Here is a 9,983-nt window from a genome sequence, read left to right as displayed (position 1 = left end):
CTGCTGCACTCAGGCACCCCCGGTCTTTCTGTGACCCTGAGGGTCCTGAGACCACACTGTCCTGTGGGGGTTCCACCCCCCAGTTAGCCACTGGAGCGACGTCCCTCAGAAGAGCTGACTTCTCAAAGTTCCGATTTTGTGCTCCGCGGCTCTATCACTTGCCAGAAGCGGCCGACGGAGGCCCCCTCCCCTGCCGTCTATCTTCCCCAATATCGCCTCGGATTCACTTCTCTGCACGTCCTACCTTCCAGAAAATGGTCGCTTTTCTGTTCAGAGAGTTGTTGCTATTCTTTTCTTCGATCTCCTGTTGAGTTCATAAGTGTTCAGAATGGTTTGATCCCTACTCAGCTGAATTCCTGAGACCAGACGAAATCCAGGTCTCCTACTCTTCTGCCATCTTGCCCCTTGGCTCATTTTTTAATCAAGTTGCTTATTTTGTTGTTTTTGAGTTTGGTGTTTCTCTACATATTCTGAGTATTATAAAATATATACTATATTATTGTTGCTATTATAATTATAATATACACAATATCATTATTGTATCATTATATATGTGTATAATACATATAATAATATCCAGAATATATATATGTAAAATTATATCATGTATTCTGGATATTCTCTGAACAGATGCATGATTTGCAAATATTTTCACCTACTCTATGGGTTGCCATTTCCCTGTTAGTAGTGTCTTTTGATTCACAAAATTTTTAAATTTTCATCGAGTCTCATTTATTTACTTTTTGTTTTGTTGTCTGTGCCTTTGATGTCATATCTAAGAAATCACTGTCAAACCCATTGTCATGATTTTGTCCCCCTGCTTCTTTTAATACGAGTTTTTTTTTTTAAGGTCTTACATTTAGATCTCTGATGCACTTTGAAATTTTTGTATATGGCATTAGGTAAGGGTCCAACTTGATTCTTTTGCCTGTGGATATCTGTTTATTCCAGTACCATTTGTTGAAAAGTCTGTCCTTTCTCTGTTGCAAGGTCTTAGCACTCTTGTCAAAAATCATTTTACCACATTTATGAGGGTTTAATTTTGGGATCTCTATTCTATTCCATTGGTTCATATGTCTGTCTTTATGTCAATATCACATTGTTTTGATTACTTTAGCTTTGTAGTAAGCTTTTAAGTCAGAAAGTGTGAGTCCTCTAGCTTTGCTCTTTTTCAAGATCATTTTGTCTATTCAGGGCTCTTTTCTGCATTTATCACTGGGATTTTGATAGGGATTGCACTGAATTTGTAGATCACTTTAGGTACTATTAACATCTTAACAATATTAAGTCTGCCAATCCATGAACACGGGATGTGTTTTCATTTATTTATGTTTTTCTCACTTTGCAGATCTCTTCTTTCCCATATTCTTCTCTGAACCATAGCTGCCTTAGCTCCCTACACTCTCAGCTCTATCTCCTTAACTCAGGGAGTCTACCAGGCTCTCCCTCAGTTTCTCATTCCTGTACCACAGTCTGGAAAGTCTCTCAAGACAGTAATCTAGGCAATTGTCAGGTTCACTTTGTGTATTTCTCATTGCTCAGTGATTACTGAACTTTTTGCCTGGTATCCGGTCTCTTGAAAATCATTGCATACTATATTTCCTACATTTTGATTGCTTAAGGTGGATAGGTAAATCTAGTCTCTGATACTCCATCATGTTCAGAAACAGGAGTCTTAAATCAGGGTTCCTTCCCAGCTATAAGCAAACTCAGGGATTAACTCTTTCCTGGATGTTAGCAAATACATCCTGCCTTGGTATCTCTCTGATACCCTCAATTAGATTTTTTAAAAATATTTTTTCCACTATTTCTATGCTCTAAGGAATTTTGGTCTAAAATGAACTAGTCTACCATTGCTGGAAGCAAAATTTCTACTATGCAATTAATTTTTTATCTTGATAATATATCTTGCTATCTACTGAATTCTTGGTATATTCTCTAAGACTACTTATTGACCTTTCCAGCTATGGCTGGAGCAATTCAACAGACATTCCTTAAATAACATCTGTGTATAAGGCATTATAGGAAGCAATGTGAGAGTTACAAAATGTGGGAAGACTTGGTCCCTATTTGTGTAGATTTTTATGGGATAATTCAAAAAAAAATCATAATTAATTGGGGTATAAATATAAATGTAACAACACTATGTATACTAATAATGTTAAAAGCCACTTAAATGCCTAAAATATATAAAGGCAAAATATTTGTAAAAGTGCTTGCACCTTGGTTGTCAAAGCAAACTTTTGCTATTTGTAGGTATTAATAGAGTCACCAGTAAATCAAAATCAAATTGTTTCCCTAAGCTGAATTTCCTAGAGCAAAATTAAAGACTTATAAGATGAAAATAATCTTATAAGGTGCAGGCTTCACTTTTCCTACTAATTAACTTATTTATATAACATAAAAATGTTGAATGCCTCCAATGTTGTTTTAGGCCCTAAGGTAACAAAGATCACTGAGACAAAATAAAATACACAAACGTGGAATAAATTGATGCACAAACATTCAGTAATTAGTACTAAAAATAAAACTTTAAATGGAAAACAAAATGAAATTTTCCTAATGTTATTTCAGCTTCATTGATATAAATTAACATTCATCCAATCATTTGTGAACTCACACAAATGTGTACATACATGCATATATACAAACAGATACACACAAATATGTTAATTTAGAGTTAAACAGGAGAACAAATAGAAGTCACAAAAGGAATTGGTTATTGGAGCTCTCAATGTCACAGGAGATACTGAAGTAAATATCTATGGAGGCTTAGTAGTGCTTAGTTAAGGGATTTTTTAGTTTTTTTAATTTAATTTTATTATGTTATGTTAATCACCATACATTACATCATTAGTTTTTGAGGTAGTGTTCCATGATTCATTGTTTGCATATAATACCCAGTGCTCCATTCAATACGTGCCCTCTTTAAGGTTTTTTTTTCTTTTTTCTTTTTTTTTTTTTTTAGTAAATCAAAATTACAGACTTTTATCTTAGAACTATTTCAATTATTATTTTTTTAAAATATTTTATTTATTTATTTGAGAGAGAGAGAGAGAGCCAGAGAGAGCAAAAGCAGGGGGAGCAGCAGAGGCAGAGGGAGAAGCAGGCTCCCAGATGAGCAGGGACTCTGACATGGGACTCTATCCCAGGACCCTGGGATCATGATCTGAGCTGAAGGCAGACACTTAACCAACTGAGCCCACCCAGGCACCCCCAGTTATTTTTTAAAACAAGTGAAAAGAAATACAAATGAATTTGATGGGACTCTCAAAAAATAACCTTTTGACACTGCTTAATGAGTTTGAGAGCTAAGAATTTGTCCCTTTACAGACAACTCTTACACCACTACAATAGGCACTTTACTGGCTGAAAATCAGTCAATGGCTAGTCAGTTATAAACCTCCCACCATCCAAATGTTGCACATAGGGAAAGTGCATCAAAATCCACTGAGAACCCAAACCACTGAAGCTATGAAGCCCCTGATGGTTCAAATTTCAGTCAGGATACAGTTGGGATTGCAGAATATTTTCTTAAACAAGTCATTGTGATTAATTCAGAGGCTAGGAATATAGTTTGCAAGGAACTTTTAGTTGTCTTTGATAAATCAGATTGAGAAAGGTCAAGAAAATAATCAGGTCAAAGCTGTCTGCTCCCAATTTTCCAGTAACATGATAATAGTTCTTTATTCATATATATTTATCCCAAAGTGCTCTGCACAGAGTTTTCCTTGCAATTATGACTTAAGAGTTGATAAAAATGGTGACTTGTCTTTCAAAACCATTTTGGGTAATAAATTTATGAGAACATTCTTCTTATAAGAAGAAGATTATTCAGTTATAGACTTTAATTTCAAATTGTACATTGTATCAAAGAATGCAAGCTTCTTAATTAGCCATGCTTTTGTGATAAATACTACTTCATGTTATACTAATATCCCATCCTTCCAGTCTACTCTTAAATCTTAGAAAAATAAATACAGTGGCCTTAGTGGGTTCAGAGTTTTCCCTAAGTACATACAGAAAAATAGCAATCTTTCTATATATAGATAAATAGATAGATAGATATAGAAATAAATACATACCTATATACATGTAACATGGATATATAGCTATATGGCTACATGCCTACGTATATGAATATTTGTATGGAGAGATCTTTCCTCACCACATCAATTATGAAGCCAGATAAAGTGTGACAAGGAATTCATAATGTTCAGACATTCATTTAAACACATTTTTCATTCCTAAACATTGCCTCAGCTTCCAAACGTAAATAAGGAAACATGAACTATTCATATCATCTCTCCAGATGTTTTGTATTTTGAGACTGCATATCACAGCTGGACCAGTGATCTCTGATTCCTGGGAAACAAAGAAGTCTGTAGCTCAACTTTAACACAGAGGGCTCTCTGGCTGTGAGGTGGAAGCAGGTGGACTCCATGTTCTGCATTTTTTATCCACAGAACAAAATTTTTCATCAAGCAGGAGCTTCAGAGATAAAAATGCCACAGCTATTATTTCTTGAAATGCATTAAAAAAATCTTAAGGAGACAGTTTAGATTTCTGATATTACCTTTTTATATCTTGGGCTAAATACTGATCAAAAATGTATATATAAAAGCCATGAAAATAATATTTGGTTTCTAAGACCTAGATGTAGTCAAGATATTAGTGGGCCTCACAAAATTAGCCTTTGAGGTAAAAAAAAAATGCCAAAACATTAATGACCCATTGAATAAGAATAACTTAATTTTTTGATTAGCAAAGGTTTTAACTTCATGTAAGGAGTTTAAATACTCTTTTGGGAAAAGATTTGCCACTTAAAGTTCTTGGGACAGTGGTTAAGTTCCCAAAGAAACTTTCAAATAAACAAAGATAATCATGAAATTGTCTTCACATAAAATGGTGAAGAATTTAATATTGGGGGTGGGGAGGGATATCTCCTATTCCAGATGATCCAGAAAGACCGGGCACTTGGAGGAAGGGTGAAAGATGGGAGGAAAATCTCATTGGGCCATTTGGTAAAAGAAGGACTAGAAGCATTCTTTTCCCAGTATGACAATGTATCAAAATCTCTGAGATACCTGATCAAAATGCAGGTTTTCAACTTATCCCAGACCTACTGGATCAAAATCTCAAGACATGAAGCTTCTTAATCTTCATTTTCAACGAAATTCACAGATGATTATTATACATTAAAAAGAAGTTAGAAAACCACTGCAACCAGAAAAACAGAGATATGGGAGGAGCAAGATGGCAGAGGAGAGGAGACCTAAATTTCACCTGATCCCAGGAATTCAGCTATAGTTATCAAACCATTCTGAACACCTACTAACCCAACAGGAGATCGAAGAAAAGAATAGCAGCAACTCTGAACAGAAAAGCGACGACTTTCTGGAAGGTAGGACGTCCGGAGAAGTGAATCCGAGGCTATATCCGGGAAGACAGACCTTGGGGAGGAAGCCTCCATCAGCCGCTACCGGCAAGTGATAGAGCAGTGGAGCACAAAATGGGAACTTGTAGAAGTCGGCTCTGCTGAGGGACGTCGCTCCAGTGGCTAAGCAGGGGGTGGAACCCTCATTGGGAAAGTGTGGTCTCAGGACCCTCAGGGTCACAGGAAGACCGGGGTGCCTGAGCGTGGCAGAGCTCCCAGGTATCGGAGCAGGGAAGCTGGCTGCAAAGACAGAGCTGAGGAGTGGGCTCTCAGCTCGGGGTTGCTATAAACCATGATCCGTGGCACAGTCGGGCCACTGCTCTTCCAGCAGGGACCCAGAAAGCAGCAGATCCGGGGAGACTCCCCTTCTTCCCGCGGGGGAGTGGCACAGGAGCGCACCACAGGAATCTGCTGGGTTTGGAGACTCCACACGGGCTCTGGTGCCAGAGATAGAAATGCTTGGTCATAGGCCAGGTGAGCACAGAGTGCAGCTGGAGACCAGGGAGACAGGAGTGATTGACTGCCTCTCTGGGGGCTCACTGAGGAGTGGAGCCCCGAGCTCTCAGCTCCTCCAGAATGGAGATTGGGAGGCCGCCATTTTCACTCCAATCCTCCAAAGCTGAACGGAAAGCTTGCAGGGAACAAAAGCTCCTGAGAACAAACCCAAGCAGATTACTTAGCTCCGCCTCTGGCAAAAACATTTGAGAACCACCACAACAGGCCACTCCCCCAGCAGATCAGCAAGAACAGCAAGACAAGACCAAGTTTAACAATCAATGAGAACGGCAGAACATCAGCATTAGGGGAATACAGCACATAGAATTCATGGCATTTTTCCCCCTGATTCTTTAATCTTTCAAAGTTAATTTTTTTTATTTCTTTTTTCTTTTTCTATTTTTTTAAATTTTTCTTTTTCCCCTTTTCAACAAATATCTTATCAATCCCTTTTTTTTTACAATCTTTTTTATTTTTCATTTTTAGAGTCATATCTATCCCTTCATTGTACTTAACCTTATTTTTGGTATATATATATATATAAATTGTTCTCTGTTTAAATTTTGGGATACAGTTTCTTCTAACAGAACAAAATATACCCTAAATCTCTAGTGTATGGCTTTGTTCTAGTCTCCTGCCTGGTCACATTCTCTCCTCTTTTATTTTAATTTCTCTTTCTTTTTTCAACCAACTTCTTATCTTATTAATTCCTTTTATAAAATCTTTTATAATTTTCATCTTTACAGTCATATTCTATCCTTCATCATGTTTACTCTTATTTTTGTACATACATAAGTTTTTCTTTCTTTAAAATTTTGGGAGGCAGTTTCTTCTAACAGGCCAAAATATGCCCAAAATCTAGTGTGTGGCACTGATCTATTCACCAGCCTGATCATATTTGATCATATTCTTTTTTTTTCTTTCTTTTCTTTCTTTCCCTTTCTTTCCCCCCAGTTTCAAGTCTCTTCTGATTTGTTTAGTGTATATTTTTCTGGAGTCATTGTTACCCCTTAGCATTTTTTTTTCTCATTCATCTGTTCTCCTCTGCACAAAACGGCAACACAGAAAACCTCACCTCAAAAAAAAGAACAAGAGGCAATACCTACTGCCAGAGACCTAATCAATACGGACATTAGTAAAATGTCGGAACTAGAGTTCAGAATGACGATTACAAAGATACTAGCTGGGCTTGAAAAAAGCATGGAAGATACTAGAGAAACCCTTTCTGGAGAAATAAAAGAACTAAAATCTAACCAAGTTGAAATCAAAAAGGCTATTAATGAGGTGCAATCAAAAATGGGGGCACTAACTGCTAGGATAAATGAGGCAGAAGAGAGAATCAGTGATATAGAAGACCAAATGATGGAGAATAAAGAAGCTGAGGAAAAGAGAGATAAACAACTACTGGATGACGAGGGCAGAATTCGAGAGTTAAGTGATACCATAAGATGAAACAATATTAGAATAATTGGGATCCCAGAAGAAGAAGAAAGAGAGAGAGGGGCAAAAGGTATACTGGAGCAAGTTATAGCAGAGAACTTCCCTAATTTAGGGAAAGAAACAGGCATCAAAATCCAGTAGGCACAGAGAACCTCCGTCAAAATCAATAAAAATAGGTCAACACGCTGACATGTAATAGTAAAACTTACAAGTCTCAGAGACAAAGAGAAAATCCTGAAAGCACCTCAGGACAAGAGGTCCGTAACCTACAATGGTAGAAACATTAGATTGGTAACAGATCTATCCACAGAGACCTGGCAGGCCAGAAAAGACTGGCATCATATCTTGAGAGCATTAACGAGAAAAATATGCAGCCAAGAATACTATATCCGGCTAGGCTGTCACTGAAAATAGGAGAGATAAAAAGCTTCCAGGACAAACAAAAACTAAAGGAATTTACAAACACATACCAGCCCTACAAGAAATATTGAAAGGGGTCCTCTAAGCAAAGAGAGAGCCTAAAAGTAACATAGACCAGAAAGGAACACAGGCAATATACAGTAACAGTCACCTTACAGGGAATACAAAGGCACTAAATTCATATCTTCCAAGAGTTACCCTGAATGTAAATAGACTAAATGCCCCAATCTGATACAGGGTATCAGACTGGATAAAAAAAAAGACCATTGATATTCTGTCTGCAAGAGACTCATTTTAGACCCAAAGACATCTCCAGATTGAAAGTGAGGGGGTGGAAAACCATTTACCATGCTAATGGACACCAAAAGAAAACTGGGGTGGCAATTCTTATATCAGACAAATTAAATTTTAAACCAAAGACTGTAATAAGAGATGAGGAAGGACACTATATCCTACTTAAAGGGTCTATCCAAAAAGAAGATCTAACAATTGTAAATATCTATGACCCTAATATGGGAGTAGCCAATTATATAAGGCAATTAATAACAAAAGCAAAGAAACACATCGACAACAATACAGTAATAGTAGGGGACTTTAACACCCCCCGACTGAAATGGACAGATCATCTAAGCAAAAGATCAACCAGGAAATAAAGACTTTAAATGACACACTGGACCAAATGGACTTCACAGATATATTCAGAACATTCCATCCCAAAGCAACGGAATCCACATTCTTCTCTAGTGCCCATGGAACATTCTCCAGAATAGATCACATCTTAGGTCAGAAATCAGGTCTCAACCGGAACCTAAAGATTGGGATCATTCCCTGCATATTTTCAGACCACAATGCTTTGAAACTAGAACTCAATCACAAGAGGAAAGTCAGAAAGAACTCAAATACATGGAGGCTAAAGAGCATCGTACTAAAGAATGAATGGGTCAACCAGGAAATTAAAGAAGAATTTAAAAAATTCATGGAAACAATGAAAATGAAAACACAACTGTTCAAAATCTTTGGGATGCAGCAAAGGCGGCCCTAAGAGGAAAGTATATAACAATACAAGCCTTTCTGAAGAAACAAGAAACGTCTCAAATACACAACCTAACCCTACCCCTAAAGGAGCTAAAGAAAAAACAGCAAATAAAGCCTAAACCCAGCAGGAGAAGAGAAATAATAAAGATCAGAGCAGAAATCAATGAAATAGAAACCAAAAGAACAGGAGAACAGATCAACAAAACTTGGAGCTGGTTCTTTGAAAGAGTTAACAAGATTGATAAACCCCTGGCCAGACTTATCAAAAAGAAAAGAGAAAGGACCCAAATCAACAAAATCATGAATGAAAGAGGAGAGATCACAACCAACACCAAAGAAACACAAACAATTATAAGAACATATTATGAGCAACTCTATGCCAGCAAATTAGGTAACCTGGAAAAATGGATGCATTCCTAGAGATGTATCAACTACCAAAACTGAACCAGGAAGAAATAGAAAACCTGAACAGACCTATAACCACTAAGGAAATTGAAGCAGTCATCAAAATCTCCCAAGAAACAAAAGCCCAGGGCCAGATGGCTTCCCAGGGTAATTCTACCAAACATTTAAAGAAGAATTAATACCTATTCTTCTGAAACTGTTCCAAAAAATAGAAAGGGAAGGAAAATTTCCAGACTTATTTTATGAGGCCACCATTACCTTGATCCCAAAATCAGATGAAGACCCCATCAAAAAGGAGAACTACAGAGCAATATCCTTGATGAACATGGATGCAAAAATTCTCACCAAAATACTAGCCAATAGGATCCAACAATACATTAAAAGGATTATTCACCATGACCACGTGGGATTTATCCCTGGGCTGCAAGTCTGGTTCAACATCTGCAAATCAATCAATGTGATTCAATACACTAATAAAAGAAAGAACAAGAATTGTACGATTCTCTCAATAGATGCAGAAATAGCATTTGACAAAGTACAGCATCCTAAGTTTTGCACAGTGGCAGTATTGTAGCCAATGAGGTTTATCCGAGGCGTAATTTTTGCTAAATGAAAACTTTTCCCAAAGTACTGCATCCTTTCTTGATTAAAACTCTTCAGAGTGCAGGGATAGAGGGTACATACCTCAATATCATAAAATTTATCTATGAAAAACCCACAGCGAATATCATTCTCAATGGGGAAAAACTGA

The 9,983-nt window shown here is 37.1% G+C and overlaps 1 pseudogene; it reads left to right on the top strand.

Moving 5' to 3' along the window:
* The first annotated feature begins 9,780 nt into the window (after positions 1-9,780).
* Positions 9,781-9,895, top strand: LOC113938863 (annotated as a pseudogene).
* The last annotated feature ends 88 nt before the right edge of the window (positions 9,896-9,983 follow it).

Source organism: Zalophus californianus, chromosome 8 (genome assembly GCF_009762305.2).
Source record: "Zalophus californianus isolate mZalCal1 chromosome 8, mZalCal1.pri.v2, whole genome shotgun sequence".
Classification (NCBI taxonomy): Eukaryota; Metazoa; Chordata; class Mammalia; order Carnivora; family Otariidae; genus Zalophus; species Zalophus californianus.
This window is presented reverse-complemented; position numbering and strand designations above follow the sequence as displayed.